The sequence below is a fragment of the Nicotiana tabacum genome, chromosome 4 (assembly GCF_000715075.1).
Source record: "Nicotiana tabacum cultivar K326 chromosome 4, ASM71507v2, whole genome shotgun sequence".
NCBI classification, from domain to species: domain Eukaryota; kingdom Viridiplantae; phylum Streptophyta; class Magnoliopsida; order Solanales; family Solanaceae; genus Nicotiana; species Nicotiana tabacum.
This window is the reverse complement of record NC_134083.1, coordinates 66,478,910-66,504,254: the sequence shown is the minus strand read 5'-3', so window position 1 is coordinate 66,504,254 and position 25,345 is coordinate 66,478,910.

Here is a 25,345-nt window from a genome sequence, read left to right as displayed (position 1 = left end):
ACTTTAATTTTAATAAGAGCATGTGTAGCTGAAATATGATATTTAATTTTGGATCAGCAAATGCTTCTGGAATTTGACTTGAATTATCTTCTAAGTGAGGATCATATTAATGATAATTCGATTCATATAGCATATTTTCCAACTGTTTATTCCATCCCCCAACTGTTAGAAAAACTAACATATATCCTCAATCTTCTTTGAAAAATCTATCTTTGTGCATTGTGGTAGAGAAATTAATCATATACCACACATCAAAAGTTATTAGATAGTAAAAATATTTGGTTTCTGATCCTAAACCAATTGTGAGGGGAGGACTTATTATATTTTATTGGTCTGATGCATACAAATATTGTTTTATGCAATTTAGAAAATCTTAGACCAACACATGAGACTTTATTCTCATAAGCAATAGTTTATCCATTAATAGGAGCTATTCAATGCTAAACTAGCTTGAATATAAACCAGCATCATCAAGATGAACTATCTTGATTTCATAATCTGAAAATTATGCTTTTAATTGAGAAAGACAATTTCAAATGCCAAGCTGCAGATTGACAATAAACATACATATAACCATCGTATATATACATCTATAAGTGGTTCACATGATACGTGAATGTAGCCATATTCACCTTTTATATATTCCAGAATTCGAGAATTTTAGTCCCAACTTTAGATGGTATAATCAAGTTATTATGAGAACAAGCAACACAAGAGAATTCTTGAAGAATCTTCTAGTTCTTCAGTATATGCTTATCTGAATTCTCAAATAGCTCATCTAAAAATGGTAAATGAGAACTTCAAGTTTATCATGGAATGTGCTATCTCTAAGTAAACTTTTGGTTTACTATGGCATAAACTTTTGCATCAGTAAATTCTGATTTACTGTAGCTACTTTTGTATTAGTAACTTTCTGATTTACTGTGACTGCTTTTGCATAGTAAACTTCTGGTATACTGTGATACATGATGTAGTACAAATTTGAAGAATACGGTAGGTAACTTCTCACATACATATTTACCCCATATGATTGTGGAAACATGAAGATTTTTAATCTTTCAATCATTTGTAGTCTAAGTATGATAGTCATATGTATTAGTAATCTTCAGGTTTACTACAACATATATTTTGACCATAATCATATAATCTGAATGACATATTTGTATATAAAATCTTCGAGAGCCTTCATTTATTATCCACAATCTAATATTTATTGGACACTACTGGTGTCATGTGTCTTCTAGACAAACAGTTAGCTCTTTGAGAGCTTTTGTTGTACTACCAAATATTTCTCAGACACTTCTGGTGTCACGAGAGAAAATCATAATCAAATGAACAATATAAAACTAATTTTAAATTTATAAATGACGAAAATTAAGAATTTTAATATTTCTACCACTAACTTTGTGACAAATATCTCCTTCAAGGAGAAATATCATTAACATCTGAATATTTTGTATCAATACGGTAACCACATAGTCATTGCATCTTTTAAGGAAATATACACGAGTTGTTATTTCATTCGTGGAACAATAACTAACCACAATATATTAATGTGGTTGTAGCAGAAAGTATTCTGCAAGAATGATTTTTCCTTAGAATGATATTTAATAAAATTATCCAAGATGTGTTTACGTACAACATGTACGTGCGGCAATGGTCTTTATACCACAAAAAAAATATTTATATCCTCTGTTATTCTAGCTCTTCCGAAAGTGAGTTGTTGTATTTCTTCATTCACTCCAGGGAATGAAAATGTACTTCAAAAATTAACTTGAATAGCTCGTTATATTATTTACGCACAAAAAGGCATAATTTCATAATATTTTCCTGCTTCGGGAGAAAATTTCAATCGTGTTACTTCTTATGGAGCAAAGTAAAATACGAAAAATTGAGTATATATTCTCTCAACCATATTATCTCTTCTGGAGGTGAATCGTAATATATTTACATCAATAGTGCGCTCATATTTACAGCTTTATTAATATTGTCACATTCACTTTAGGGAATGGATTAATATTTATAAAAATTCTCATCCTTCAGGAAATCGAACATAATTATCTGAACACGCATTAATCACATCAAATTGTGATGCTTCAACCTCTTTTAAAATATTTACTACTTCAGGAGCAAATCGAGGCGTGCATATAATATAGAGAATATTTCTCTAGTTTATCTTTAATTGTAACCATAGAAGGTCTAAATTATTACTTCTGGTGGTCATGGGCATACACCACTTCTGGTAGTTAATAAAATTTAGTTACAATGAGATATACGAAACATAACCACTTCTGGTGGTTGTATATTTCTTGTAAACTCTATTGGAGTTTAAGTGGATCTAACAATGTTATGCACTTTGTAATCCTTTATTAAGATAATTAGGATGAAAATAAATATCAAAATAGGTACTGTATACGTAACATATAACCAAACAAGCGATGATAAAGATATTAAAATATAAGCAAAAGGCTCAAATTAAATTACGCAAATTTGGCCACTCCATATGTAAGTAATATCTACATCACTATTGCCAAGAAGAAAAACTTATCACCTCAAGGATATAATTTGCCTTATGATACTTCGAATGAACAAAATCTAACCACGGACATAAGAGTGTCGCCTTACATCGGAGATGAACACTGAAATAGAAATTAAATTCCAAGTAAGTGCTCAAAATGGCAGAGTCTCGTGCTGATAACGTGTTATAAAATAAAGACTGTAAAGTAAATAAACCGAAGACAAGTCTATATAGAGATTGATATATTATTCAACTTCAAACTCATGTTCATAATGAACTGAAAACTCCTCTATTTAAAAAAGAAAGGAAGCAGTTGCGAGGCTTTTCAGGAAGCAGCTGCAAGGTTTTTCTTTAGCTGCTTGTAAGCTGTCTGCATTCGCTGCTTGCAACCTGTTTGTTTAATAAGAAGCTGCTGCAAATTATTTCATTGAGTTACTTGCAACCTGCCTACATGAGCTGCTTGTAAGCTATCTGTAGAGCTGCTTGCAATCTTCTTGTTTAAATAAGAAGTTGCTGCAAATCATTTCATTGAGTTGCTTGCAACCTGCCTGCATCAGCTGCTTGTAGATAAATTTCAATAGAGTACTAAAATGGATAATCTTTTTTCAAGCGAAGTAATATTTTCATAACACTCTTCAATTTTTTATGGCCAAATACATATACCGCCCCCTTAAATTTGGCTCCAATTTCCATTTAAACACTTTAACTAAGGTCGATACCTATTATACATTTTAACTTAATGCAATATGTACCTATTAAATACCTCGCACTCACCCAATGTAAAAATGTAAGTGCATGGTATTCACTTTCAGATAATGTGGTGCAATATCGAATTAAAGAGTGACACGTGGTTGTGCCCATTTTCTTTTTTCTTTATTTAAGGTTAAATAATCCAAATTGAAAAATATTTTTTAAAAAAGGCCAAATATATAGACGACCCCTTAAAGTTGGTTCCAAATTCCATCTGAACACCTTAACTTAGTCTGTTTCCTATTAAACACTTAATATTAACATAAATTGTGCCTATTAGACACAAATGCTGAGGTGGCAAAGTAAGTATATCACACTTCTTTTTGAGAGTGTGGATACAAAAAATAGAGTGCCGATTGACGATTAGGCTATAATTTTCTTCCATCTCCTTTATCTGGCTTCTCTGCAGATATCACCCCACCACGCCACCTCCATAGCCACAGTCTTCATCACCGCATCATTCCCACCTCCACCGTTTTGGCCAGTTCCTCCACATGTACTTTTACAACATAAGCACCTCCATCTCCCACTAAGCTATCACTGTGAAAATCACTTCGAGCTCCACCACATCTCCACCATTAGAAATAAAAATCCGCATCATAATATCAAAACTCCACAGCTTCTTCAAATAATTTCAGACCAAATACACCCAAATTCGCAATTTCAAGTTGGTAGTTTATAAATTTCTCATTAAAGAAGAAATCAAAACACCAACATAATAATACTCAGATGAAATATAAAAGAAAAAATAAAAATAACAGAGGATAAAGAATTGAAATAGAGGATAAATTTCTCAAGGGTTGGCGTCTTATTTTTGGACAAAAAAAGTTCTTGGGATGTTCCACCGGAAAAGTAGCCAGTAAGACTCCATTAATGGAGTATGATCATGGCTTTAAAATAAATGACTGTGATGGGCTTTCGCTGGAGGAACTAGAGGGGTCAACGACACTGGTGTGGAACTTCACCTACCGTCGTTCAGACTCGTTCTCTTAGACAAATAATAGAAAAAATGGTTAAAAGAGAGAGTTTACTGGTGAGAGAGATTTGATCGAGAAAGGGGTAGAGTGATGATTGGGAGGGGCTCATTTAGAGAAGAAGACGACGAGAGAGGCAAGGTGGAGAAGAAAACAAGTTTATATTTTTTTGGGGGGCATATTGTTAATATATTATTTGGGTTAAATAATACGTTATTTGATTTGTTTTTTGGCCACATCATAGCGTTTGATTTCACGCTGTTACTTTTGTTTACTGTTGGTTAGACGATGGCCTAATAGGTATAGTTTAGGTTGAGATTAAGTGTTTAATAGGAAACAACGTAAGTTGAGTTGTCAAAATGGAGTTTGGAGCCAACTTTAAGTGGCTCTCTATGTATTTGGCCTTAAAAAAATATTAAAAACTTTACTCCCCCACCCACCTATCAAACTCATCTTTTCCGGACAGCCATTTTTTCCCCTCTCCTTTCTGAAGCTATCTGCTTCTTCCCTGCCCATTCATATTTTTCCACCTCTCTGTAACTATGTCCAAACAAAAAATATATTGCTGTCTTCTTGGTTGAAAATCTCCATGTTTGTAGCTGTACATCTTCGTCGTTAAATTTCACATCTGGACGGAGAATTTCGATGCCAGCGAAATCGTTGGATTGAACTCCATGTTTGTAGCTTCAAAATTAATTCATGTTTTTGATGTCTGAAATTGCTGGATTTTTCTTGTTGAGTTTTATCGGTGTAAAATCGGATCAATTTTACAGAGTTGATGTTTGAAATTGCTGCGCTTTTCTTGTTGGGTTTCTCTTTGCAAAATCTACTCAAGTTTGTTTGATTATTTTATGAAATTGATGAGTTTATTTTCCGCTATCCCAATTTGATTCACTTCTTTTAGGCATCACATCTTTGGATGGAATTTAAATAAACTATTTTTTGAATAATTTATCTTTGGGTTTGTGTTTTGGTATCATTTTTCATGCCTGCTACTTTTTTTTATATCTTGCTATCAAAACAATTGGAAGCTGCATTTGATTAAACCATTTAATGGATTTATATTTTCATAATTAGAAGTTCTATAGAAAGGCCCTAAAGGAAATTAAGAGGAATATGATAAACTCATATTCGTAGACGCCGACTTTATTTTCTTCAAGAATCTCGATCCTTTCTTCATGTTTCCTCAGTTATCAGCAGCCGAAAACTGTAGGCATGTGTTCATCTCAGGGATGGAGGTAGCGATGAGAAATGAAGGAGAAAGAAAAAGAATAAAAAAAATGTCTAGAAGAAAATAGAAAAAATATAATATTTCTTGTTCACGCGCCGAACTCTTAAGTGCAAATAACACATCATGATACCTGTCATGAGGTGTTTAATGTTGAGGTTTTATTTTTTAAGATGTAATATTCTTAAAATGAGGGTGAATGGGAAATGGAGGAAAAATGAAATTTTGAGTAAAATTTTAAGTTTCCCCCTCTTAACAATGAGACATTGTCCCATATTGGAAGTGGAAGACATTTTTGGTGGGTATATATATAATTGCTCTTCTTGTAGCTCTTAAAGAGTTAAGAAGAAAGCAAGCCTCGCGCCGTCGTCGTCGCTCGCTCGCTCGGCTCGGCTTCGGCTACGGCTACGGCTTCGGCTTCGGCTTCGGATTTGGATTTGGATTTGGATTTGGTCAAATGATCGATTGATTGATTAATTTTTTGGACCAAATTTATTTGTTAATAGTAAATATTAACGTAAGATTATCCGTATTTGTAAACGGATATTTTCCAATCCGTGTATTGATAATTTGGCAGCCGGATAATGGTCTTCCCACCATGAAGTGCTTGCTCCACAAATATGAAGTGCTTGCTCCACAAATATGTAATGCTTGATCCACCATGAAGGGTGGACGTTTGGTCTTGCACTCCTTCTTGGCTGCTATATATATATGAGCAGCAAATGTTGAAGAAATACTCAACTCAACATACAATTCGCTCAACAAATTGGCTATACATTGCACTCCTTCCTCTCAGAACTTCCATACGTTTTTCTGAGTATATACTCCTTCGTTCTGCATTATTTTTTAACTTCAAACAAAGCAACTGTAAGTGTGATTTGCTACCGAACTTTGTGTTCGCCGAAATACTGGGGTTTGAAGTACCGCTACACCAGTGTGTTATTCGTTCTATCCTGGGAGGAAATAATCCATTACCTTGGGTACTAGGAGGGGATTAAATTCCTTAAGGAAACACTGTGAATTCAGTGGGCTCGAATTTATTATTATTATTTCATTACGTTAACTTATATTTTGCAGAATTAATATTTACAAATACAGCAATATTGACCGGGAATAACAATCTTAAGGAATTTAATATTTATTTCTGTACTTGTGTTATTCTTATTATTCTGCAAACTAAAACCTTTGTGGTTTGTGTACTCCCGTTTTGGAGAGTTAAGCCTTCGTGGCGTTTTGTTGGATATTAAAATCTACGTGATTTTTACTCCAGTTTGAAAACGTGTATTAAACGTTTGTTTGTGTCATTCTTTTATAGAAAAGATGATGACTGAAAACGAAAACCAAGCTGTTCCGATGGCGACTGCCAACGCAACGACAAGCCGAACACCGGCATTGGCACCGGCAGAAAAACCCGGAAAATTTTTCGGGATTGATTTCAAATGCTGGCAGCAGAAGATGTTCTTCTACTTAACTACGTCATGTCTACAGATGAGAAAACCGATATCTAAATATTGGATGTCTTTACATTCTAATCATAATTTGCAGGATTAAGGAGTAAGTTATTTCCCTCCTCCAGCTATTTCACTTTTGGACCCTAATATACGGGTAGAAATTAATATCTATACCTCATCTATCATTAGAATGAAATAAATATTTCCACATTCCTTTTCTCCGGTCGAATATTTTCTATCAAAATGATTACTTATTATTTTATTTTTAAATATCTTGAAATGCTTGATACTAGACCATTATTAGTAATGTTATGAAATAAAAACGGTAAAGTAAAGACACGTGTAGTGAGAAACTGATACATTATTCAAACTTATGTACATAATGAACTGAAATCTCCTCTATTTATATATAAAAAAAGAAGCTGCTTGTAAGCTGCTACTGCACCATATATAGATAATCTTCTACCGAGGGTAATATTTATCCATAACGGAGTACCGAAAGGATAAGCTCATTGTACCAGATATAGATAATCTTCTACCAGGGATGATGTTTATCCATAACGGAGTACCGAAAGGATAAGCTCATTGCACCAGATATAGATAATCTTCTACCGGGGGTGATGTTTATCTATAACGGAGTACCAAAAGGATAAGCTTCTTCAGGAGGCTTATTTCCCATAGAGTACTAAATAGATAAACATATTTACGGCGTAGTCTCATATAGATAAGCTTTTCCAGGAAGCTTATTTACAACGGAATACTAAATGAACATCCATAATATAATATATTTATAACACTCCCCCTTAGACGTTCATTTAAAAGATAATGTGCCTCATTAAAATCTTACTAGGAAAAACCCCGTGGAAAAAAATTCTAGTGAAGAAAAAATAGTACACATATTTAGTAGTACGCATAACTAGTTGTCTCATTAAAAACCTTATAAGAAAAACTCTGTGGGAAAAACTTTAGTAAGGAAAAAAGAGTATAACGCGTATTTTACTCCCCCTAATAAAAACCTTATTTCAAATATTTGAGTCTTCGCATTCCAATCTTGTATACCATCTTCTCAAAAGTTGAAGTTGGCAAAGATTTAGTGAATAAATCTGTCTGATTGTTACTTGAACGGATTTGTTGCATATCAATGTCACCATTTTTCTGAAGATCATGTGTGTAGAATAATTTTGGTGAAATGTGCTTCGTTCTATCTCCTTTTATAAATCATTCTTTTAATTGGGCGATGCATGTAGCATTGTCTTCGTATAAGATTGTGGATTTTTTATCACATTTCAAACCACATTTTTCTTGAATAAAATGAATCATTGATCTCAACCATACGTATTCCCTACAATAATGATAGATAGCAACTAAGTGCATCAACAAATGAAAAACAAGTACAGCCTCTCAGGGCAACAATCACTCAACTCGTCACAACAGCTTAATCACTCGGCTCTCAGCTCTCAATACTCACACTCAATAGGTACTTGCGCTCACTGGGGTGTGCAGACTCAGAAGGGGCTCCTTTCAGCCCAAGCGCTATATCGATGCGGTGTGCAGCCCGACCCAATTATATAAGTAGCCATAAGGCTCGTTGCGGCGTGCAACCCGATCCACAGTCCATAAATAGCCACAAGGCTCGTTGCGGCGTGCAACCCGATCCATATATGCAACCTGATCCATATATGCAACCTGATCCATATACCCTCACATAGCTCACAGCTCGGCACTCAGGCCCTATCTCAGTCACTAACCTCTCCAGCCTTCTCGGGCTTTCAGAAATCATACAAATCAGCCAAAAGAGATAATAACAAGTGTCAACAAGAAAACAAAAGGAAACAGAGACATGACTCGCAAATAGCACTGTGATTGAGTTCAAGACAGCAAATAGCAGTTAATTCAACAAGTACTCGACCATTACGGGTCCCAACGGTGATAACATATGGCATAAACATGGTTTCTAACATGAATGGCAGTCAAATTTCTAGAAGACAGGGGGAACATGTAATTAACAATAGGCTATTCGACTTTATAGTCTCACAGGACGGACCAAATTCCAATCTCCCACGATGCACGTTCACACGCCTGTCACCTGGAATGTGCGTCACCTCCAAAATAATCACATCATATCAAAATCCGGGATTTCATATCCTCAGGACCAGATTTAAAACTGTTACTTACCTCAAACCGCGCAAAATACCACTCCGCAATGCCTTTGCCCCTCGAATCAATCTCCAAACGCCCCTAATCTAGCCACAAGCAGTACGATATAATTAATATTGGCTAAAAGAATCAATTCCACACGAAATTATAAGCCGAAATCCGAAATAGGCTCAAACCGGCCCCTGACCACACGTCTCGAAATCCGACAAAAGTCACAAAATGTGAACACTCATCCACTCACGAGTCCAACCATACAAGAATTACTTGAATCCAACCTCAAATCACCTTCCAAAACTCGAAATTTTAGCCTATGGAGTTTCTACCATTTCCCCCCAAATTTACAACTTAAATCCCTAATTAGATGATGAAAATAGCAATAGATTCATGAAATATAGTCCAATGCGAGTTGGAATCACTTACCCCAACAATCTTATTGAAGAAACCTCAAAAAATTACCTCACACTGAGCTCTCAAAGTCCCAAAATCGAAATGGGAATCAAACCCTCGAAATCCCATTTTTTGCCCACTTCTTCCGCATCTGCGGACCCACTGTCGCACCTGCGACGCCGCACCTGCGGAATTTCCCTCGCAGGTGCGGAAATGACATAAGAGACTGGTTCTGCATTTGCGAGCAAGTGGTCGCACCTGCGGACAAAGGTCCACTTTTGCAATCTTCCCCTCCATCTCACTCTCTGCATCTGCGGAGCCTTGAGCGCATCTGCGAGCTCGCAGATGCGAAAATGCACTCGCACCTGCGACCCCTGGCCATCTCCTCAACTCCCTCTTATGTGCTCCTTTATCCGCACGTGCGAGTACGCACCTGCGGTCTCCCCACCGCAGGTGCAAAATCACCAGATATCAGAAGGCTTCAGTCATTTTCCTAACTCCAAATTCAAATCGTTAAGCATCCAAAACACATCCGAGGCCCCGGGGACCTCAACTAAATATACCAACAATTCCTAAAACACCATATGAACTTAGTCGAGCCCTTAAAACACGTCAAACAACAATAAAAACACGAATTACCCTTCAATCCAAACTTAATGAACTTCGAAATTTCTAAATTCTACAAACGATGTTGAATCATACCAAACCACGTCCGATTGACCTCAAATTTTGCACACAAGTCATATTCAATATTATGGACCTACTCCAACTTCCGGGATAGAAATCCGACTCTGATATCAAAAAGTCAACCCCCAGGTCAAACTTCTCAAAAATTCGACTTTCGTCATTTCAAGCCTAAATTAGCTACAGACCTCAGATTCACAGTACGGACACGCTCCTAAGTCCATAATCACCCAACGGAGCTAACGGAACCGACGGAACTCCATTCCGGTATCCTCTTCACACAATTCTGACTACGGTCAAACTCCTAAAAAATAAGCTTGTGTTTTAGGGACTAAGTGTCCCAAAACACTCTGAAACCAAAAACAAGACCTCTCGGCAAGTCACATAAGAAGAAACAGATACGGAAAAAGAAGTAAATAGGGGATCGACACTAATACACTCAAAATGACTGGCTGTGTCATTACACAATAAAATTTATGTCATCAACATAAACAGCAAGTATAACAAATTCAGATGCCATTTTTTTTATAAAAATACATGGACAAATAACATCATTTATGTAATCCTCTTTCAGCAAATATTCATTAAGGCGATTATAACACATACGTCCAAATTGCTTTAAACCGTACAAAGATCTTTGTAATCTAATTGAATACATTTCCTGAGATTTTGAATTTGCTACATGAATTTTAAATCCTTCAGGGATTTTCATATAAATTTCATTATCAAGTGAACTGTACATATGAGTTGTAACTACATCCATTAGATGTATTTCAAGCTTTTCATGTAGTGCTAAACTGATAAGATATCGAAATGTTATGGCATCCATTGTGAGAATCATTGTGAGAATATGTTTCATCAAAATCGACTCCAAGTCGTTGTGAGAATCATTGTGCGACAAGGCAAGCTTTGAATCTTTCAATTTCATTTTTATCATTCCTTTTTGGCACAAAAACTCATTTATGACCAACTGATTTTATACCAGCAAGTATTTGGACTACTGGTCTAAAGACCTCTGTTTTAGCAAGTGCGTTCAATTCTGATTGAATTGCCTCTTGCCATTTTGGCCAATCAGATCTTTGTCGACATTCTTCAAAAGATCGGGGTTCAAGATCCTCACTATCTTGCATAATGTTAAGTGCAACATTATATGCAAAAATATTATCCACCACTATTTCATATCGATTTAAATTAATCCATTCACCAGTAGAACTTATTAAAAGCTTCTCACTCACTTGCGTCTCGGGTTCGTTTATTTCTTCAAGAATCTCAGAAATAATCAGATCTTGGGTGTCTTCAGGGATCCCTTCATAGTATTGTTTTGATCATTTGTCGATTTTCTTTTTCGAGAATTTCTATCCATAGAATCCAATGGCCTACCACGCTTCAGGCATATTTTAGGTTCACTAGCTCTCATGCTAGTAGATGGTCCTGCCGGGACATCAATTCGGATAGGCACATTCTCTACAGGGATATGTGAACTAGTTATCTTTTTCAAATCAATAAACGCGTCTGGTATTTGATTTGCTATATTTTGTAAATGGATGATCTTCTGGACCTCCTGATTACATATAGGGGTACGTGGATCAAAATAGATAATGATGAAACTTTCCATACAATTTCTTTTTGATTTCCTTTTTCTCTCCCCATAATTGTAGGAAATTTGTTTCATCAAACCGACAATCTGTAAATCGAGCAGTAAATAAATCTTCTATCAATGGTTCAAGATAGCGAATAATAAAGGGTGATTCAAACCCAACATATATTCCTAACCTTCTCTGCGGGCCTATCTTACTGCGTTATGGTGGTGCTACTGGCACATATACAGTATATCCAAAAATTCGTAGATAGGCAATATTTGGTTCATGACCAAAAATTAATTATGACGGAGAATATTTATCATAATGTGTCGGTCTGAGGCGGATAAGTGATGTTGCATGCAAGATAGCATGGCCCCAAACATTAGTGGGAAATTTCGTTTTCATAAGTAGTGGTCTTGCTATCAATTGCATGTGTTTAATAAATGACCCTGCAAGGCCATTTTTAGTATGAACATAAGCTACAGTATATTCAACTTTTATCTCAATTAATAGACAGTAATCATCAAAAGCTTGAGATGGGAATTCTCCAGCGTTATCAATGTGAACACCCTTTATAGGATAATCTAGGAATTGTGCCTTTAATCGAAGTATTTGGGCTAATAGCTTTGTAAACGCCATATTTCGAGATGATAGTAGGCACACATGAGACCATCTTGAAGATGCATCTATTAGGACCATAAAATATCTAAACAGTCCACTTGGCGGGTGAATAAGTCCACATATATCATTAGGGGATTCAATGTCAACCTTCATTGGTGATGGTCTAGTGATCATTTTGCCTTGATAACAAGCATCACAAGAAAAATCATTATTTGTAACAATCTTCAGGTTCTTTAATGGATGCCCACTCAAATTTTCAGTAATTCGTCTCATCGTTATTGATCCAAGATGGCCCAAACGGCCATGCCAAAGCATAAAGATACTTGAATTAGTAAACTTCTGGTTTACGATAAAGTGTGTTTCGACTGTACTAATCTTTGAATAGTATAAGCCAGAAGATAAAGTTGGTAACTTTACTACAATGCACTTCTAGCCAAAAACATTCTTTATAATACAAAGATATTCCATATTCATTTATTCTATCGTCTCAACATGTTACCTATTTCGGCGGATATCTATAAAACTCAACAAGTTTCTTCGGGACTTGGAGGAGAATAATGCATTATCTGTTATAAATTTTGTTCCCTTCGACAGAAAATATAATGGCTCTTCCGGAGCCTTCAATCAAACTTATATTACCAAAAATTATTGAAATATTTGCTTTTTCCTTATGAAAATAAGAAAAGTATTTCTGATCTTTAAACATGGCATGAGTTGTTCCACTATCAATTACACAAATATCTTTATGATTGGTCGTTGATCCAAACATAATTTGAGGATAATCCATATTCTTCAAAATGACATAAACAAAATAATTATGAAAGTAAAAATCATTATCAAAGCATAACTTTTATTTATGTATAACAATTACATAACCATACTATCTACTACAAACAACAAAAAATAAAATATTTATATTTTTACAGATTCATCACTGATCACATGACTTGTTTCTCCTTCCGAGAGTGCAAAGTAATCAGCTACATCCAAATGCATGAAGTCTAAATTATCTTCATAAACAAAATTTGCTTCAGCATTTTTCTATGTCTTCTTCAGGGAGGCTTGATACAGCTCAACCAGGTGCTTTGGCGTACGACATATATGCATTTTCTGTCTTTGCTCCCTTTTCCTCCACATTTATAGCATGCATTTTCTGCCTTTGTTGTTTGCACCGCTTCATGCTTTTGTACCTTCCTTTTCCAGTGCTGGTGGTGATGAGGGTTCTTTGGTGCATTATTATTACCATGACTAGAGTTTCTTCCCCGACCACTGCCATGACCACGACTGAGGCCATGTCCTCTTCCACGCTTAGTTTGGTGGAAGTTTGTCTCATTCACTTCAGGACAAGAACCAGTAGGTCGACTTTCATGATTTTTCATTAATAGCCCATTATGTTGCTCGGCTACAAGAAGATGTGAGATACGTTCAGAATACTTTTTGAATCCCATCTCTCGATAGTGTTGTTGCAAGAGCATATTCGAGGCATGAAAAGTGGTGAAAGTTTTCTCTAACATATCATGATCAATAATATTATCACCACATAATTTTAATTGGAAAATAATTCTGAACATAGCAGAATTATACTCACTGTCGCGCCCCTTTTTCTCGTGAAATCGGGTTTTGACGTTGACAACTCTTTTAAAAGGAAGGGTTACTAAAAGAGAGAGTCGCCACCTAACAGATTAAGGTGCGTTAGGGCACCTATTTGCAAATGACTCGGGTTTACTAGTTTGCGTCACCAAAGATTGGGTAAGGGCTCAAATTACCTCGAGGAGAAGGTGTTAGGCACTACTCGAGGTCCACAACGGTGGGTCCCGGCCAAACTCAAATCATGTGAATTAGTCTAAGAGAAAAGAAACAATTGACAAATGAAATAAATAATTTATTTTAAAACAGAAATGGGGGTCCAAGTTTTTTAGCCTAAAGGATCACCCCGTGCAATATAAATAATACTTCGTAACTCTTTCAAGACGGGGTGTTACTCATATTATTCAACGGGCACAAACTATCATCTCCTACTACCTAATTACTATCTTTAAGTTATTTACCTAAAGCGCTCTAATCAATTCTAAGCCGTACCCTATGCGTGCACTACACGTCACATGCCTTTGGTCCAGGAGGCATTTGGACCTCTATTTCAGGGTGGTTCTAAACTTTAACTTAGGTTGCTCAAAAAGAAAAAACTAGGCGACATACAAAAACAGTTATGACTTTCAAATAGAAACAAGTATGGGATCAAGTTACCCTCCGCATTTAGACATCAAATGCACGCCAAACTGATTAGCATTAACAGGTTTTATTAACTACAAAATCCTATAGGCAGGATATCTATGTGATAAAACCAGTTTCTTAGTGCGATTATTAGAACCTACAAAGTTTGCCTACTGATTTTAGCATAATACGATTAAGCCTACCAATATGGTATTTAGGTGTTTTGTGCGATAGTAAATAGTAGCCAGTCACGGAAACAAACCTAAAATTATTCATTTTAATCCTACAAGCATGTTTTCTAGTGAGGAAAGCAGCACAATAAACATGCATAAATAACAATTAAACAGATTCAGGCGTGTATTCTATTACCTGATCCAATTTGAATCCTATAGGCATGATTTCTATAATCTGAATAGTTTTGAATCTTATAGACATGATTTCTACAATCTGAACATTTTTTGAATCATATAGACATGATTTCTATAATCTGAACAAAACAGTATGCAAGCAGGAATTCACACACACATCGGACCATACCATTCTCTATAGGCATGGTCTATAATAGAACATAACTGAACCAAACATTGAGCCTATGGCTGCTAGCACATAATGACTGAACACAATAAGATACCTAGAGGCATGATTTCTAACATATAACATTCAACAACATAGCATTAACCCTATAGGCAGGATTTCTACCCCACTTTATAGTAAATGTAAAATAAGAACCCTTTCCCATTTCACTAATACCCCAGAATTGTTACAAATAATTATTACAGACCAGAATTTGATGAATGAATTACAAAGTAAGTAAAACTATACGGAGCCCACAGCAGGCCCAAATACACCTGGACAGGCCAGACCTTCAACTCAGAGTAGTTCCAAAAGCCCATGTTCATAGATACACAATAACCAGTAGTGAATGATTCACCCATATTTCAAGGATAAGCATACAGAACCCAAATCTCTAATGTGTCAGAGTTATTAAGGGCTTCAGGAACCCAAGGCAGTGCTCACACTAGAGAGATTGATCAAAAACAGTTCAAAGAAAGACTAGGGACCAGGTCCTAGTGTGTTAGAGTTCACAAGGGTCTCACAAGAACCCTGAGCAGTGCTCACACTAGGGAGGTCAGAGGACAGAACCTAAATAGCTTTGGCTTTCAGCCAGCTAGGAGTAGGAATTCAGAAGGATCATGGGAGTAGAATGAATTAGGGAATCCACTTTAAGACAGAGTCACATATTGAGCATATAGAAACAAACGGTAGACATGCTTGAACTTAGGCAGACTTAGTCAAGTTTTTAAGAATTAACAAAATCACATGCTAATAAGGCCAGTTCATAAACATGTTAACGGTGATAACAGATAAGTCATAGAAAGAAAACACATTGATTAGCAGTAGGAACTAATTAAGAAAATCTAGTAGAGGTATCATAACATAGTGAGAATAGAACTAAACAGGCTGAACAAATTCAACAAACAAACATTATAAATATGTTAAGGCACACATCTATACATGGCTAAAGAGGTATGAAAGCATGTTTAACTCTAAAAGATAGTCCTCAATAACACAGAATTAGGCAGATTTCATTAATCAGCTTAAACTAAGTTCAAACACGTCTCAACTACAAGTAATAGCATTTAGGACAACATGGTCTAATTGCAATAATACTTTGAGCAAGTAATCATAATGAAATGGCAGGGGATTAAATAACTCACCGGTTAAGATGAAACATGGAAGAAAAGAATCCAACAGTGTAGCAAATATCACCAAACATGAGCAGAACTTGGAGATTTCTCGCCTTGGCTTTCAGCTGGCCAGGAATCAAAGCACAAAGTAAAATTACTCAAGAGAATATGAGTATGCAGCTTTTGTTTATAGTAGTGAAAGGATCTTTCGAACTTTTTTCTTCTCTCCTCCTCCTTTCAAAGGGGAGTGGGGAGGGGTTTAAATATTGCCGAGATTAGAGCATAAACATGGAAAATAGTTTATTAAAACACCAAAAGGCAAGTACTCAAATCAGTAAAGTTGAAACCATAAATTTTAGGTAAAAATACACAAAATCGGCAGAAAAATAAGGCAGAGAATCACACAATACATATAATGAACATAGACAGGAAATTATTTAAAAAAAGCACGGAATCGAACCAGATTTGATTCAAGTAAAAAGGGTCTGAAACCCTAATTGTTGGTAAATCCCAAAATCAATAGAGAATAATGGCAAAGAATCACGTATTGGTATAAAAATAAACATAGACAGGAGATTGTTCAAAAAAGAAACATAAAATCGAACCAGATTTGGTTCGATTAAAGAGGATTTGAAACCCTAATTCGGGTAAGTAAAGAAATCGACAAAATAGGCAGATTCACAAGTAATAGAGTGAATATAGGCAGAATAATGCTAAAAATCAGAGTTTGAACCAGTTTAGGTTCGAATCAATAGAGAATCTGAAACCCTAACCTTAGGGAATCAGCAAGATACGAGCGAATAGGGCTCATACGGTACAAAATAACGCGTTTGGACTTAAGGTCATCCAGATTCAAGAGGTAAAAATCGATTGGGACAGAATCAAAGTGGGGTACTTACCATGTTTAGGCAAGTACTTAAGTTACTCCGTAACATAGCACCAAATAAGGAAAAAATATCGAAATGGTAAGTGAATGGGGAAAGAATCCCATTAGGAACGGGATTGGGGGGATTTTAGTGAGGTGGCGGGATTAGGGTTCATCGGAGGAAGGAAATAGAGGCAACGGGTTTTGGAAAATGGGGTTTAGGGTTTGGGGGTGGAGATATAAGGAAAGGGAAGGGTTGTTTGTGAGCCGTTGATCATTTGTGATCGACGGCTGGGATCTAGGTAGGGGTTGGGTCAGTTTATTAAGTGGATAAGGGTATTGGGCTTGGGTGAATTGAGTTGGTTTGGGTAGTATCAGGTCCGAAATCAATTAAAATTATGGCCAGATTTTAAATACTCAAATTTAACCAATAAAATAATTTGTAAAAATAATAGATAAATAATAAAAATATCATTTGTACATAAAAATGATTGAAAACAAATATTCAATATTATAAAAATATAAAAAGGTTATTTTTGCATAAATAAAGTAATTATATGTACATATAGGCTATTATTGCAAAAATATGCAATTGTAGCCTTTAAAATGCAAATATAATTATAACAAATGTACTAAAAATATTTAAAACCTAATATGGGTGTAAATGATGAGTTTATATGATAAAATCATCATAAAAATTATTTGTAAGGTAATTAATGGGTATTTATATAATAAAATACGGAAATAAATTAATTTAAAGCCTTTAAAAATTATGGAGAATTATGAAAATACTTGTATATGCTTGTAAATCAAATGATGATGCATATGCACTATTTTTAAAGTATATATATATATATATATATAAAGGAAAAAATTGGGTATCGACACTCACTGATAGATTTAAAATCTTGTAGCCTTAGATGAGTCCAATCATAACGTGCATACGGAAGAACGACCATCTTCAGGTGGTCGTATCTATTTATTAAATTATTCCACAGTATGACTGGATCTTTAATAGTGAGATATTCCATTTTCAAGCTTTCATCAAGGTGATGGCGTAGGAATACCATTGGTTTTGGCACGGTATTGGTTTGATGCTTGATTTTTGTCCTTGATAGTATCTGCCAAACGCATCAATATGAATTTTAGTATTAAGCACTCAAGATATGTAACTTTTGCCCGATATATTCAGGGCTACAAATTCAAGTTTAGAAAGATTTGTCATTATTTAGAAAAAGAAAGTTCTTACCTTTGATACTTTCAAAGTATTTGCTCGAGATGGCAGAGTCTCGTGCTGATAACGTGTTATGAAATAAAAATTGTAAAGTAAATACAAGTGTAGAGAGAAACTGATATAATATTCAAGCTTCAAATATATGTACATAATGAAATGAAATCTCCTCTATTTATAGAAAAAAGTAAGTTGATGTGTAAGCTGCTGCTGCACCATATATAGATAATCTTATACCTGTGGTAATATTTATCCATAACAGAGTACCGAAAGGATAAGCTCATTGCACCAAATATAGATAATCTTCTACCGGGGGTGATATTTATCTATAACGGAGTACCCAAGGATAAGCTCATTGTACCAAATATAGATAATCTTCTATCGGGGGTGATGTTTATCCATAACGGAGTACCAAAAGGATAAACTCATTATATTAGATATAGATAATCTTTTACCGGGGATGATGTTTATCCATAACGGAGTACCGAAAGGATAAGCTTCTTCAGAAGGCTTATTTCCAATAGAGTACTAAATAGATAAACATATTTACGGCGGAGTCTCGTATAGATAAGATTCTTCAGGAAGCTTATTTACAACGGAATACTAAATGAACATCCATAATATAATATATTTATAACAAGTAATACGAATATTAATCTATTGAAAGATAAAATATGCTTTTTAAAGTAAGTAATTTAGTATAACAATCTTTTCATTATTAATGAGCACATAAAAAATGTATGCATTATAATCTCCCAAAATCGCATTTAAGGGTACAACCTAATAGCCAATTGAGAACCATGAGCTCACAAGTTCAAATTCTAAGCAAAAACACTAAGTAATTTTTTCCTACATATCAAATTTTAAGGGACAAAGGACTCCATAGTATATATATAAAAAAATCTCTACATAATAAACTTTTTGTTATAAAATAAAGACTGTAAAATAAATAAATCGAAGACAAATATATAGAGAGATTGATATATTATTCAACTTCAAACTCATGTTCATAATGAACTGAAAACTCCTCTATTTATAGAAGAAAGGAGGCAACTGCGAGACTTTTCAGGAAGCAGTTGCAAAGCTTTTCTTTAGTTGCTTGTAAGCTGTCTGCATGAGTTGCTTGCAACCTGCCTGCATCAACTGCTTGTAGATAAACTTTAACAGAGCACTAAGTGGATAATCTTCTTCAGGAAGATTATCTATGAAGAAGATTATCTATAGCGGAGTAATGAATGGACATCCACAATATAATATTTTTATAACACTCCCCCTTGGATGCTCATTAAAAGATAATGTGCCTCGTTAAAACCTTACTAGGAATAACCCCGTGGGAAAAAATTCTAACGAAGGAAAAAGAGTACACAAATATTTAGTAACTAGTAAAAGATGGCTCATGCTCATCATGGGCCCAAGATATTTTACATGCGAGAATTTTTTTTTCCTTTTTTTTAATTTTGTCTTTGCGTTAAATAGTTAATTAATTAAGAGAACATTACTTGTGTCATTTAATTTGTTGCCCATGAGATATTAGAGTGCACAATAGGTTGAATTTTTAATGTGAATTTTTTTATTTCCCTTTTTATCTTATTGTTTCTTTTGTTCTGCTTGTCTTTTTTTATATTATAGATTCATTTAGCGATTATTCTGACTTGTGAGATCGCAATTTGGTGGTCGTCCAATATTAAAGTTTTTTAATATTTAAAAAGATGCACCTAAGGTTCAAATGTTTTATGAAATAATACAAGACATTTCATTTGGATGTCCTCCTTATGGCATTCGATAGAACTTGCTCCCCTCCTTAGTCCTTTTTCTTCTCTTTCTTATTTGTGATTGATTTGAATTGATTTGGTTAAATTGAAAAAAGCATCATTATTGAGTTCTGTTGGATTGATTGTTGAAGAGCATTTAGTCTATTGGTGTTAGTATATCTGATACTATAAAATTTGAAGTTATTTGGACCTATTTTGAAGAAAAAAGTTTTCGTGAAATTTCTCAAAAACTCATGATGATCTATCGGAATATATGAACTACTTATTTTGTATCAAAATATATGAATTATTTATTTTGAAATTATGATACATCATATGCAAAACTCCTGATGATGCACATGGATTTGTAGGTTGTAGCAAGTCCATCTATTAGAAATCTAGTTATCTTTACTTGATGCGGTAGGATTGAACTTCATTTGATAAATATTGAAGAATTGACACTTTAAAGTTTTATGTGCCTAATTGCCTATAGACAAAATGAAAAAGAATTAGTAACAAAGAGGTTTATTTGTCTTAATAAAAAGTTCATACCCGACAAAGTAAAAGTGGGTACCATGACATTAAAAATAGTCACCTTACTGGACAATGTAATAGATATAATAAATAAAACAGATTGTAATTATACTAATCCATGTGTATTGGAAAATTGAAAAATATGTAGACTAATACGAAATTCATATTAGTGCATTAGGAATTTGTTCTTCTATCAAACTTCAATATCTTCAAAGTAGGACTTACATAAAAGATTTTTTTAAGCTTTTCGACTTCTTCAAAAAATTATTCGTTAAATTGGTTGTCTATATAATTAATTAATAAGAGGTTTACATATAAATTTTAGGGTAACAATAAAAATTTAAGAGTTTAAGTTCTATGTATTGATAATGTAATAAAATATTTATGTAGTCACATAACTTAAAAGAAAATTACATATAACTCTATTTAATAAATAATACTCCAGGTAAACAGTTAAAATAGATTAAATTACACTCAAGATGTAAATAATTTATTACATTATTATTGCATGTAATTTAAATCGAAAAGCCAAAAATTAAAGTATGATTTCAGATTTAGAAATCAACGTGCAAGGCTCATGGGGTGAGTTTAATGAGGACACGTGAATATCGTTGTAAAAGTTAATGTTCGAGTAATTTTCCTTCATATACCTTTATTTTCATTTTTTTTTTAATTTTGTTGTTTATGAGTTTTCATTTCCTTTGTTTTATATTATGTAATGATTTTTAACAAGCTATATAAAGGTAGTCATATAGGAGAAGTTAATGGCTTTAAACTAATAATTTTGTTATTGAGAAGGCCATGTGAAATTTTGTTAGAAAGATAACAACCTAGTGTTTGTTGTATGTGAAATTTCAAATGGGCCCCACCATGATAATGACAATTTCAAAATTGATGTAGAACAATTTACCCGAGAGGGCTCAGAGCACGTAGGATTTACGGAAAACTAAGGAAGAAACATAAGTAATAAGTAGATAAAAGTGAGGCCAAAACAAATCTCTGTAAAAGCTATTTTTACGAAATAGGCGGAACCTGACATCTTCATCCATTTAACACAGACTGCGGAGGACAAATAGTTAAAGCAGAAGTACAGCTAACGACTAAATTAACCTCGGGATGGCCAGGCAGACGTGTTGACCATGACCTGCATGGTTATTTTTATTTATAGTATAGGAATAGATACGCATAACTAGTTGTCTCATTAAAAATATTATAAAAAAAATTCCGTGAAAAAAAATTTAGTAAGGAAAAAAGAGTACAATACGTATTTCACTTCCCCTGATGAAAATATTATTCCAAATATTTGAGTCTCCACATTCCAATCTTGTATACCATCTTCTCAAAAGTTGAAGTTGGCAAAGTGAACAAATATGCTGGATTGTCACTTGAACGGATTTGTTGCATATCGATGTCATCATTTTTCTGAAGATCGTATGTGTAGAATAATTTTGGTGAAATGTGGTTCGCTCTATCTCCTTTTATAAATCCTCCATTCAATTGGGCTATGCATGCAGCATTGTCTTCGTATAAAATTGTGGGTCTTTTATCGTATTCCAAACCACATTTTTCTCGAATAAAATAAATTATTGATCTCAACCATACGTATTCCCTACTTGCTTCATGAATAGCTATTATCTCAACATGATTTGAAGAAGTAGCGACAATAGATTGCTTTGTGGAGCGCCATGATATGACAGTACCTCCATATGTAAACACATATCCGGTTTGAGATCGAGCTTTATGTGGATTAGATAAATAACTTGCATCTGCATAACCAATATGATCTTCACCACATTAACATAAATGCACCAATTGCATTGAGATAGAGTATTTCAGGATCAAGGAGTTCCTCATCCTCTTCTGGAGGTTAGAACGGATGCCTATTCACTTCAAGTGATTGAACACCCATTTGGTGTACTTAATGGGTGCGCTTTGTCCACGTAAAAGCGTTTTAAAACCTTTTCTGTATAGACAGATTGATGAATAAAGATCTCGTCTGCTAAATATTCAATTTATAGACTAAGACAAAGTTTTTCCCTTTGGAGCTCTTATGGAGTTCATGTGATATTTATGCTATTAACATAAACAACAAGTATAACAAACTATGATGTTATTTTTTTTGTAAAAATGCATGGACAAATACCATCATTTACATAACCTTCATTCATCAATTTAGTGAGGCAATTATATCACATGCACCGGGATTGATTTAAACCGTACAAAGATCTTTGTACTCTGATTGAATGCATTTCACGATGCTTTGAACTATATGCTTCATGCATTTTAAATCCTCCAGGGGTCTTCATATAGACTTAATCAAATGAGTCATATAGGTTATGACTTGCATTTAGATGGCATGACATCTTCAGGTGTCTGGACTACAGGTCCGATCCTCACAATCTTTTTACAATATTGTGAACTATATTGTATCAAATATATCGTCGACGATCGTTTTGTATCGGTTCGCAAGTGACATAACTTGTTGAGATCTCATCACTTTCTTTATTTTCAGGTACCTGAACTTCTTCTGGAGTTTCATGAAATGTTATGTCGTGGGCTCTTCTATAGCTTATTTCCTCCTCATTATGATCGTTTGCTCCTATCCTTTTCAAGGATTGTTACCTTTGGAACTGATCGGTTTACTATACTTCATGCGTGCAGTAAACTTTATCCTCCAGGGACTTTAATTTTAATAAGAGCATGTGTAGCTGAAATATGATATTTAATTTTGGATCAGCAAATGCTTCTGGAATTTGACTTGAATTATCTTCTAAGTGAGGATCATATTAATGATAATTCGATTCATATAGCATATTTTCCAACTGTTTATTCCATCCCCCAACTGTTAGAAAAACTAACATATATCCTCAATCTTCTTTGAAAAATCTATCTTTGTGCATTGTGGTAGAGAAATTAATCATATACCACACATCAAAAGTTATTAGATAGTAAAAATATTTGGTTTCTGATCCTAAACCAATTGTGAGGGGAGGACTTATTATATTTTATTGGTCTGATGCATACAAATATTGTTTTATGCAATTTAGAAAATCTTAGACCAACACATGAGACTTTATTCTCATAAGCAATAGTTTATCCATTAATAGGAGCTATTCAATGCTAAACTAGCTTGAATATAAACCAGCATCATCAAGATGAACTATCTTGATTTCATAATCTGAAAATTATGCTTTTAATTGAGAAAGACAATTTCAAATGCCAAGCTGCAGATTGACAATAAACATACATATAACCATCGTATATATACATCTATAAGTGGTTCACATGATACGTGAATGTAGCCATATTCACCTTTTATATATTCCAGAATTCGAGAATTTTAGTCCCAACTTTAGATGGTATAATCAAGTTATTATGAGAACAAGCAACACAAGAGAATTCTTGAAGAATCTTCTAGTTCTTCAGTATATGCTTATCTGAATTCTCAAATAGCTCATCTAAAAATGGTAAATGAGAACTTCAAGTTTATCATGGAATGTGCTATCTCTAAGTAAACTTTTGGTTTACTATGGCATAAACTTTTGCATCAGTAAATTCTGATTTACTGTAGCTACTTTTGTATTAGTAACTTTCTGATTTACTGTGACTGCTTTTGCATAGTAAACTTCTGGTATACTGTGATACATGATGTAGTACAAATTTGAAGAATACGGTAGGTAACTTCTCACATACATATTTACCCCATATGATTGTGGAAACATGAAGATTTTTAATCTTTCAATCATTTGTAGTCTAAGTATGATAGTCATATGTATTAGTAATCTTCAGGTTTACTACAACATATATTTTGACCATAATCATATAATCTGAATGACATATTTGTATATAAAATCTTCGAGAGCCTTCATTTATTATCCACAATCTAATATTTATTGGACACTACTGGTGTCATGTGTCTTCTAGACAAACAGTTAGCTCTTTGAGAGCTTTTGTTGTACTACCAAATATTTCTCAGACACTTCTGGTGTCACGAGAGAAAATCATAATCAAATGAACAATATAAAACTAATTTTAAATTTATAAATGACGAAAATTAAGAATTTTAATATTTCTACCACTAACTTTGTGACAAATATCTCCTTCAAGGAGAAATATCATTAACATCTGAATATTTTATATCAATACGGTAACCACATAGTCATTGCATCTTTTAAGGAAATATACACGAGTTGTTATTTCATTCGTGGAACAATAACTAACCACAATATATTAATGTGGTTGTAGCAGAAAGTATTCTGCAAGAATGATTTTTCCTTAGAATGATATTTAATAAAATTATCCAAGATGTGTTTACGTACAACATGTACGTGCGGCAATGGTCTTTATACCACAAAAAAAATATTTATATCCTCTGTTATTCTAGCTCTTCCGAAAGTGAGTTGTTGTATTTCTTCATTCACTCCAGGGAATGAAAATGTACTTCAAAAATAAACTTGAATAGCTCGTTATATTATTTACGCACAAAAAGGCATAATTTCATAATATTTTCCTGCTTCGGGAGAAAATTTCAATTGTGTTACTTCTTATGGAGCAAAGTAAAATACGAAAAATTGAGTATATATTCTCTCAACCATATTATCTCTTCTGGAGGTGAATCGTAATATATTTACATCAATAGTGCGCTCATATTTACGGCTTTATTAATATTGTCACATTCACTTTAGGGAATGGATTAATATTTATAAAAATTCTCA